Raw genomic sequence first — 11,344 nt, 5'->3', positions numbered from 1 at the left:
GGGGGGGGAGTGCTTTGGTGGTAGGGATCTAGGGCTTTATTATCCCTAGAAGGGAGATCTATTCCTTGAATTTGGGGTTGATCTGAGTTATAAACGAAGAGTACCAGTGAACTCTTCTCAGACTGGTCGTTTTGTTACTGAGAAGACAAACAACGACTGGGGTATAGAGGAGAGAATATGGAGCAGGGAAAAGGGAGAGTAAGGAAGAAAAGAAGAGAATAATAGAAGTGAAGAAAACCATGGAAGACGTACCTGATTTGGATGAAGAAAGAGGAAATAGAGAGAGGGAGCACAGTCACACCATGCGGGTAATCAAACCCAACTGTTCTTCATTTAGTTCTATTCACCCTTTTCCATCGATGGGATTACATGGTATTTAAAAAAAATACTACTTGGTAAAGAAATCTACTCCCTTGAGAAGTTAAGACAAAATAAGAAACTAACCCTGAAACAACTCCCATGTATGGCTTTGTCCTAGCAAAAGAAGTGCAATTACAATAAACCCCCTAGCAACCCTTGTTGGTCCAAAAAATAAAGGTTGGGCCGATTCCATTTCGGCTTAGGTTTCCAAACCTGGTCTTGTTGGTCCAGCCACACTAATGCTACTGCATCAATTTCTGTTAGGGTTGATGGGGTAAATGTGGACATGATGGTGATCGTAATAATCAATTTATGGCATGGTTATTGCTGCAACATCACAGCTTTAATACTTAAAAGCAGTGAAGGACAATCTTGTGTTTAATAGAAAAGAGGCCTTGTTTCATTTACTTTTTCCTGGTGTATGTTTATTTAAGGGTTGGAAAAAAATAGACATTTAAAAAACCAATGAGGTTGCAGATCTATAAAGTAAGTTTGAAGTGATTTAAAGTTTAAAAGAAATGATTTAGTGCTATTACGTTAGTCGGTCTATCTTAATAATGCCGCACTAATGGGTTTTCCTGGGTCACCTAAGGTTATGGTTCAGAAATCCCAATAAAACCAGAATCACAAGAATATGAACAGAAAACCAGTAAGCAGAGAATATAAGAGCTTGATAGAAACTAGTCTGCTTAACCAGAAATTCTGGTAGAACAGTCTGTTCGGTATGGGGCACAAGCCAGCAAAGTATGATTTAAATATAATGGTCAGGAGCAAAGATATGGAAGAAGCGTAGCATTAGGAGGCTTGAAAGCCCAAACAAATTCCAGAAATCGATTGCAGGTTTTGACAGGTGCAAATTGTAAGCTATTAATGATCTTAATTAATGAATAACAGAAACATGAGATCACCAACAGCAACTGATTGAGAGAATCAGTTCCAGAAACCAGAATTCAATGTAGTTGACTTGTATTATGATTCTTGGAAATCGATGGCAGAACTAAATGAATCAAAGCAGAATTAACAGGAATTATTCAGTAATAGAACTTGAAGCGTATTCTGAAACCTGATTTGAGAAATCAGATTTAAAAACAGGGTGTTTGAACAAACATACTCCAAGGAGGAACCTAGATTCACTTGAAAGTATTGAGCATAAACCATAGTTGTCAAATTGACTAGGCAATCCAAAGCGTTGGAGGGGCAACAAGGTGCCCACCTAGGCTCCCTAGGCGTCTGAGGTGTCAGTATAATTTGAATTTTTTTACTTTTCCCTCGCACGGATCCATGTAGCTGACCCCATTTAGTTGGGATAAGGCTGAGTTGTTGTATTTTTATATAAACAAGAAAAAAAAACTACTCAGCCTTATCCCAACTAAATATTAGGGCGATTACATGGATTCTTGCTCTCCAATCAGCTCTATTTGACATCATACTTGATGCAAGGCCTAAGCTATGCATGTTTTCCTTCACCACTTTTCCTAAGGTCGTTTTATCTATGTCCCTAGCTCCTTTAGATCCTTCAATCTGAATCAAATCACTCATTTGTATTGGAGTATCCAAAGACATACGTTGAACATGGCCATGCCTCCGCAAACAACTTTCTCGTTGCTTATCATGTATTGGAGCTAGGGGTGTCAATCCCAAGCTCTCATCAGTTAGACCGACAGGCGGCCGATTATAGCCTGATTGGGAGGACTGGTTAAGCCCGGAACCCGACTGAGCCTGACATGAGACCGACCAAGACCGACTCGTTCCTTAAATAGGTAGGTCAGGGTCCAAGCGTATAGGCCTGTGAAGCTTGACCCAGACCTGCCTGGCCTGACCGATTGACACCCCTAATTGGAGCTACTTTTAAACCAGCTGTAATATGATCATTCCTTGCTTATCCTTCTTAGTCTTACCACTCATCTATATCACCATCCTCATTTATGCTACAATGAGTTTATCTACATGATGTTTCTTAATTGGCCAACATTCCACACCATACTTCATCCATCTTATTTTAATTCTTTGTGAAACATCATGTTCTATATCACTTTCGTTATTTATGAGTGAGCCCAAATGCATAAAATAATCACTTTGCAGAACGTCCATCTCTTCAATTTTCACCACTTCATTATCCGTTTTTGTGACACTAAAGTTACACGTCATGTACTCCTTTTTTGTTTTACTTATCTTAAAACATTTTGATTCTAGGGTTGATCTCTCCATAACTCCAACTTGACGCTATTCCCTGCTTTTATCTAATCCACCAAAATTATATCATCAACAAAAAACATACACCAAGGAATCTCATCTTGAATGTCTCTAATGTGGATCCATTCCTTCATTGGGCTATGTATCGTAGGAGGAAGAAGAGCCCGAACTGGAACCAGAACCAGAACCAGCACTAATCTGGTTCCAGTTTGGTCCAGCCAGCCTAGCCAATCGAGCCAGCTAGGACCAGCTTCTAGAAGAACAAAATTCATTCCTATTGATTTCAGTTATGAGCTGTATTTTTTTTTTTTTTTTTCTCTTTGTGAGACTTAGCCAGTAAGCAAGAGTGTGAATCGATTGCAGCATTTTAGAAGTTCATTTTGTTTCCTTTTTTGTGTTTTTCTTAGTGAACAAGTATTTAGTTTTAGTTATTTGCTTAGAAGTATCTTTTTGTCTTTCTTCTTGGCCAAGTAAGATAAAGTTTCATTTTATTGTACTTACCTTTTTTTTAACTTTCCTATTTGGAGACATAGGCCACAATTATAAGTTGGCCATCAATTGTGAGGTTCTTCTACAGCTGAATTAAATGAATTTTGAAACCTCTTGCTTTCCGATTTATGTCTGAGAAAGACTAGTTTCATCATCTAAAATAGTTATGGGTGAGAGCCCGAGGCTGAGAGAGCCTATCCGAGCCACACCTATCCCATTGATTCTCCCTTATTCTCTCTTCTCTCTCCCTCATTTTTTTTTTTTTTTTTTCTGAGTGATAAAAATCTGTTGTTTGAGACTTACTGCAGCTGTTCATTAAGACATCACTTCTAGTTGCTGTTTGAAGACCTGAGATACAAGGACAGACCTATTGAACTCTGTTTTGAAGGATTTTTCTGGACAGAACTCGAGCAGCTAGGTCTCTTCAACCCTTGATCAACTTCAGCCAAGCTTGTGGGGATTTTTAAGGCACCCCAAAAGGGTCAGTCGACCTGGAGTTCAGGTCCAGCCAAGGTCTGGGCTGGGAGTTATCAATTTTCTCCATATTGTGCCCTAAATCTGCCCTAGATTCAAGAAACATCATATCTCTTTGTTCCACCATCAGATCCAGCAGGGATGTTGGGATTTACTGGACATCCTATGACCTTCATTTGATCCTAATTTTAGCCTCAACTGAGGCCAGGGCTGTGAGCTCTAAGTTATCTTATTTTGACCTAATTTCTGGTTTTATTTTCAGTTACAGCTTTTTGTTAGATTTGAATCTACTTAGCGCTTTTTTTTTTGGAGCCTATTATTGTTCTCTATTCGGTTGGTTACATTTGTATCAGCTTGACATTAGTCTTTAGTTAATTCATCTATGATAAGCGCAAACAAATAGGGGCTTAAAGCTGACCCTTGATGTAATCCAATTATAATTGGGAATTCACTATCTTGACTCCCCTTAGTTCTTACACTAGTCACCACAACACCATACATATTGTTAATTACGTCCACATATTTATTTGAAACACTTATCTTCTTTAATAATATGCAGATAAACTATCTAGTGACTCTATCATAAGTTTTTTTTTTGGGTCAATAAAGACCATATGGAAATTATCCTTGCAATCTTTAATTCTGACTGTAGGTCTTCTAAGTACATAGCTTTTGTCGTGAATCATCTTGGCATAAAACCAAATTGGTTCTCCATAATAATAGTTTCTTTTCTCAGGTGGGTTTCAATAACCCTCTCCCATAATTTCATAGTATGACTTATTAATTTTATGTCTCTATAGTTATTGCAGTTCTGAATATCATCTTTATTTTTGTAAATCAGAACCACATTACCTCTCCTTCATTCATTTGGAATTTTCTTTGTGATTGTAATATTCTTAAACAACTTGGTTAGCTAAGATAAATCAGGGATTCCTAAGTTCTTTCACACTTCTATTGGGACCTCATCTGGGCCTTGTGCCTTTCTTACTTTCATCCTCCTTAAAGCTTTTTTAACTTCAGTCACCCTAATTTATATAATTATGCTTATTTGCAACATAGAAGTAATGTCAAGCTGATTACTCAATGTTCAGACTTCAGATGGCCAAGCAGGCCTGGTCGAGTGTCCCTTAGGATGGCCTTGACTGGTCCTCAAAAGATGAAGAGAAGCAAATCACAGGGTTCGGAGATCTGGGTGATCAAACGCTGCCCAGAAATCTGTCTTGTTTGGCTATCGCATGCTGCTATGCCCTCAGGTCTTCAATCAGCCAGCAATTGATGTTGAGGGTTTGTAAACAGCTCTAACAAGTCTCAAACAACAGTTTGAACACTCTAGGAAAACAGAACAGAAGAAGAGAGAACAAGGGTGAATCGACGGGAATGTGTGGGTGGGAGAAGCTCTCTCAGCCTTGGTTCTCTCACCCACAGCTATCTCAGCGGTTGAAATAAGTTTTTCGCAGACCAAATCGGCAAGCAAGAGCTCTCTACTTTTCATTAATCAACTATAGAAAACCTTACAAACATTGACCAATACATAGTTGTGGCCTGTCTCCAAATAGAAAAATTACAAAAAGGAAACTATAAGAAAATGAAACTTTGTCTTCCTTGGCCAAGAAGAAAGACGAGAAGAAACTTTCTAGACAAATAATTGAAAACTAAGTACTTCTTCACTAAGAAAAACTCATAAAAAGGAAACAAATTAACTTCTAGAATGCTGTAAATCGATACACACTCTTGCTTGCTTCCTAAGTCTCAAAATGAGAAAATTACAGCTCCTAACTGAAATAGATAGGAAGGACTTGTGTTCTTCTAGAAGCTGTCCAAGGCTGGCTCAATATGATATAATCATGCTAGTAATGACCTAATATGTGAAAACCAACATATCATAAACCAAGCGTAGTATAAATATGAACATATTCATCAAAAAGCAAAGCAACAAACATAAATCAATGTAAAATTTGAAGTGTCAAACAAAGCATGTTGTCGCTTTGGGCCAAAGAAGGAGCTTGGATGCCTAGGGGGTGCCTAGGCGACACCTTGACGAGGATGGCAATCTTATTTCTTTAAACAACTAGGCAATCAATGGTTGAAAACAGCAGGGGCTAATCACAGAATGAGTTAGTAACAGAACTAGAACTAAGCTGGAAATCAGAACTCAGATATTCAAGTAGAAACATAATTTTCAGGTACAGAAAATTAAGATATACTGACCTGATTTCTATGAGAGAATAGAGAACATGAGAGGGGAACAGTCAGCCATCCACTTGATTACCAATCTGGAATCCACCAGATCCTTGCTGAATCCACTGTAATAACACTTCTGAATCCATAGAAGAAAAAACTCCGGAATCCACCAGAGCTGGCCTGGATCTACATAATCAAGTTGCATCCAAAAGCTTTTCTTCATGATTCAAATCGTGTGGGTGGCCATTGGCTTACATCTCTTTATGGAAGACTGAAAGCTGGAAGAAACAAGTACATAATAAATAGAAATAATAATTATGCACTACTAATCCCGAACTAAGGAATTCCAGTTGAAGATTAGCTTGTGACAAGATCGTAGGTATAGAAATAGGGACCATATTAAGGGAGATTGAATAACTCAATCAATATAAGTTTGATATGCATATAATTCTAATGGATTGCTCTTATCGGTCAGTGTAACAAGTCTACAAAAGGTGATCTAAATCTGTTGGGCAGATACAGAGTTGTGAAGCAAATCTACTGGAAGTAGGAAAGCTAGAAGGCTGAAGAATTGATGGACAGATTAGGGATCTAAAAACAGAACTAAGTTAAAGGAGTTAAGCAACTATTCATACAAGAAATCAGAAACCAGAAACCAGAAACAGGAAATATATCCAGAATTCTCTGATTTGAATAATTTTTCACAGGAGGATTTCAGAATTCGATTGAAAATATTAAGCTTGAAATCAGAATTGGAATTAGAAACTAGAAATTGATATGAAGAGAGTAGAATTTGAAGATATCAGAGAAGAATTAGAGAGAATAAGAAATTGAGAAGAAGAGAGGATAGATCACAACTGATGTCTGAGATGAACAGAACTGGGAGGAGGGAGATCAGATCTGGAACTCCAGTCTCGTTTGCATAACAACACCAAAACTCTTGATACAACTCTTTATCATTCATTATTTGTTTTTCTACCCCAGTGATGTTCCCCCAAGCTCCAATTAATCCAAGCACAATAACAAGGAAATCTGAAAACCAGATTTGGAACCAAACCCCAAATCAGGGCAGAACTAGGGTAGTCTGTGATTTGAGATGGGGGCCTCAGAATGGGCCAAAATTAGGTTGAGTGGAGGGACTGGGGTGCTTATCAAAACCCCAAAAGATCTTGGAAAACTGATGGCTGGTTACCGAGATCTGTACCTTCCTGATTTCAGACCTAGAACCGGTAGAAGATGAATGGGAAAAAAAAAAGAGGAAAGAGAATCGCTGGGAGGGTTGGAAGGGGAAGAAGAATGGTGGTTGGGTTGGGTATCTCACCTCTCAGTTTTTAGGCATCTCACACTCTCAAATTTTAGGCATCTCACCCTCTCAAATAACAGCTCTTTCAGCCAAGAGTTAGCGTTCAATTTTCATTAATTCAACTTGTTTCTCAAAGTTGCAGCAATGCCTCTTTTATAGAGGTTTATGATTCCAACTTAAAATAGGAAATCTACATAACTTAGGACAACACATAATGAAAATCCTACTTAGCTTAGGACTTGAGCTTCTAACTAATTAATGACTTTGTCCAACAAAAACAACTTAAAAGACCTTCCAAAAATAGGCCTAACATGGAGTAGGACCCAATTAAAGCAATTAAAACAAATCCGAACTAGGAGAACCAAACCAATCAGTGGGCTGGTTCGATCAGATCAAACCAGATCTGGGATGCTGGTTGACTGGTTCGATGGGGCCAAAGGAGGGCCAGAATAGTATGCAACCTGGCCTGGTTCAATGGGTTGAACCAGGGCTGGATGAAGGGTCGAGCTGGACCATGATCTGGTCAGCTTGAGCCCTCCTCTTGGCAGCCCTATCTACATCAAGAACTACCTTTTTTTTTTTTTTGGGTGAGTCAAGAACTACCATTCACTATTTGCATCCTTTGATTTTATTATGGTCAGCTTGAGCCCTCCTCTTGGCAGCCCTATCTACATCAAGAACTACCTTTTTTTTTTGGGGTGAGTCAAGAACTACCATTCACTATTTGCATCCTTTGATTTTATTTAAATCATTTGTCCAACAACTCAAAAGTACCAAAAATTTATTTAGGATGGAATTAGAGGGGTATCATTCGGTGAATATCAATCCTTTCTTTCTTGAAATCCACCTTTGGGTTTCTATGTTTTAAGAGGGGGAAGGGGGGGGGAGGGGGGGAGGGGGAGGGGGAGTGCTGGCGTTGGGTATGTTTGTCCCCAACAGGGAGGGTTCAAATACAATATAATGCTTGGTTGCTTTACAGAAACGATTATGGAAGGAAAACTATCCTGCCGTAAATGGAACTTAATTTCCAGTTGTATTATTAATACATCATCTTACTCTACTAAAAGTCTCACTCAAGCTGTAGCAGTGTTCAAAGCAAATATCAATCCTTTCTTGAAATCCACTTTTGGGGTTCTATGTTTTAACGGGGAGGGGGGAGGGGGGATGGGAGTGCTGGCGTTGGGTATGTTTGTCCCCAACAGGGAGGGTTCAAATACAATATAATGCTTGGTTGCTTTACAGAAATGCTTCTGGAAGGAAAACTATCCTGCTGTAAATGGAGCTTAATTTCCAGTTGTATTATTAATACATCATCTTACTCTATGCTTAAATTTTTTCGCAAGTCTTACTTTAGGTATAAATAAAGCTTAAGTTTTTGGGATGAGCCAGTAAAAGCTTATTTGTTTTATCTACAAAAGGTTCCTTCAAAATCAATAATTAGTGGATGTAGAGAATATTAGTAAAATGGGAAACCAACTTGTTATGTCAAGGATGTTAAACAAAAGGAGGTGATCTACTTCACTTCACTTCTTTCCTTTTGTTTCAATAACTTGCTAAACAACATTGCAAATCTCATATATAAGTTTGATTATTTCTTTGACTTCGCATTTCTAATACAAAAGATGCTTTTAGAACGGATTAGTAGAAAAGTAAATGAATTTTTATTTTAATTTTCTTTTTGTATTTTTCAGGCTTTTCATTGAAGAACTAAGAGAGGAATGCAAAAGCTTCTCGTGGATGGTTTTTGTTTCCATCTCTATGATGAATATGTGGTAGATCTGAATAAAGTCAATTCATGAACTGAAACCGTCTACCGTGTTTTGTGGATTCATGTTCAATTACATGAATGTCTAGCAAGGGTGTGATGTATACAATTTGGTTCAACAAAACTGAATTCAAGATACTGCTGATATTGTTATTCTCTGAAATCTTTGTTTCCATTACCGTGACAAAAAACCCATTCCTGCTATTTGTTGCTGCAGGTCGTCTTGTCCTCCCATGTATGTGTATGTGTTTATGTGCGCGCGTGTTTGTGTGTGCAGGCAGTCCCTTGGGGTGCTCCGGCAACAAAATCACATGCCTGGACCCTTAGCTTAATAGGGACTAATTTCTTACACGGTCATGTATGATGGACACAATGGCGGCTGTATTGTTGACCATGTTCATTGTTCATACTTCATAAACCTGGGTGAATTCTTTCACCAATATTAAAATAAGGTAATATTTTTCAGAACTTGCTTTGATAAGCTCATCAGGATGGCTATATCTGTCATGTGTCATTTGGATGGGGATCAAATTTTGCTGACATCTAGATACCAAGATTCCTTGTTATAATATAAAGTTTCTGTTTAAAAGGAGTGGGGTTTTTTTCTTTTTTGGTGAATGAATGAAAAATATTGTCCAAGTTTCTTTGTTATCATAGAAAGATTATGATGTTTAAATGGAGTTTTTTATTTTTTGGGTCAATAAAAAAAATATTAAAGAGAAAAAGCAGATACAACAAATAAAGCAGATTTGGCTAAAAAAGGTGAAGACCCTAATCAAAGGAAACCAACCCAAAATAAAAAGGACAAAACCAAGCCTTAGGAATGAGGGTGCAACAAATCAAAACCTAAGGGGGTGGGGAGAAACAAGCAGAAGGAGAAGGGGATACAAGAAAATGATGGGAGGGGAAGGAACACATAAAGAAAGCAAAACAAATGACACAACAGAAGGGATCTTTTTGGGCGGTGGGGGTGGGGGGAATAATAAATATAAAAGAACTAGATGATACAATGAAAAGTGGTAAGGGAAACAAACGAAGAATAAAGATAATTAGATGATACGACAAAACTAAAGAAAAAAAATAGGAAGGTATAATGAGGATGTCAGATATCTATTTCTACTTGTATCAAGATAAATACATAATTGTGGAAAATTTTATTTCTCATTTCAAAAAAAATAGTGTCTTGAATCTACTCCAAGGTAGGCAAAGTAGAAGTTTCATATTTTTTGCTTTATTTGTGACTAAATATGATAATTCATTGCATTAAAAGTCAACTTGCCAATAAAATTATGCAAAGTTTTACCGTTAAAGTTTTTCAAAATCTAACTCCCTTCTCTTTCAACCGGAAGAATTAACTCTTGGAGTGGACCAAAGCTTTCTAAGAATACCTCCCCAAATAGACTTAGAGAAAGAACATTCAAAAAACATGTTCAAGACTTTCAAATGAATTCCAACACATGAAACAATTAGGTATAGAAATACTCCTATGAATAAGAAAAACAATGGCCATCAGATCCTGAATGAATGCCTGGGGATGGTAGTAGAGAACCAAATCATATTAGACTACCACATTAGACTAAGGAACAATAGGGAGTTTGGATTGAACAAGGCTCTAAGCAGAAGATGTGGTAAAAAGAAATGAGGAGTTTGCCATCCACTGAACTATACCCCCACTACTCCTAGGTTTCAAGTGGATACTTGGAAGCTTATTCCACCTATCAATAAAAAAATGGAAGACATCTTTGCTAACCATCAGACCCCATATCATATTTAATTCTATCCAAATCAAGCAAAGATGAGTGTTATAACCATCATCAATAGAAGTCTTAACATAACAAAAAAGAAGGTATTGGTATTTCAAAATTTCCCTCCAGGCTCAGGAAACATCCACAGTGCACATTGAGGTCCAAATGGAGTTCGCTTTGCAATATTTGGCGTACACCCAATCCACCCAAATGTTTTTTTTTTTTAAACCAAAATTTCAGGTAAGTTTAATACTATCAGATTATTGACTTCCTTGACTCTACGAAGACCCATCCATTTTGGGGAGAGAGACCTTGGCCCAACTCCATGGATGAAGAAAATTAGAGCTATTACTGAAAACAGTTTTGGATTATAAACATATATTTATTTTTTTGGTAACAAAGTAGGGGGATGCAAGGGGGTGGGGATTAGATGTGGAGTGGGAGTTCTCAAACCAAAGACCTCCCGAGCGCAAGTGCTCACTACATTCTTTGCCAACCAACTACGCTAAGTAGCTGACCACAAAATGAAGGTTTGAAAATTTGAAACTATTAGAAAATACACTATGAATTTTTCTCAAAAATCCAAACAAAATCTTGACTTTTAAATCTGAATTATACGAATAATTCGGATTTATTTATGCATTTTGAATATAATAAACTGTTAAAAAAAAATAAAAATTGTAAATTAGAAAATAAAAAATATATAATTTAACTAATGACCACTTGGGAACAATACATTTTAGAAAAATAAAAATAAATAAATATTAACTAAGGCTCTCTTTGGTTTGATTTCTATTTGTATTTATTTGTCTTATTTCTATTTTTACAAGTGTT

The 11,344-nt window shown here is 37.2% G+C and overlaps 1 protein-coding gene across 1 annotated transcript in view; it reads left to right on the top strand.

Moving 5' to 3' along the window:
- Positions 1–8,969, top strand: part of LOC122072707 (NADH dehydrogenase [ubiquinone] 1 beta subcomplex subunit 2) — an 11,657-nt gene extending 2,688 nt beyond the window's left edge. The window contains exon 4 of the mRNA XM_042637095.1: positions 8,692–8,969. The gene's annotated coding sequence lies outside the window, so the exon portion shown is untranslated. The remainder of the gene's footprint in view (positions 1–8,691) is intronic.
- The last annotated feature ends 2,375 nt before the right edge of the window (positions 8,970–11,344 follow it).

Source organism: Macadamia integrifolia, chromosome 3, assembly GCF_013358625.1.
Source record: "Macadamia integrifolia cultivar HAES 741 chromosome 3, SCU_Mint_v3, whole genome shotgun sequence".
In the NCBI taxonomy this organism is placed as follows: Eukaryota; Viridiplantae; Streptophyta; class Magnoliopsida; order Proteales; family Proteaceae; genus Macadamia; species Macadamia integrifolia.
Note: the sequence above shows the minus strand (reverse complement) of the source record. Positions and strands in the feature narration are given on the sequence as shown.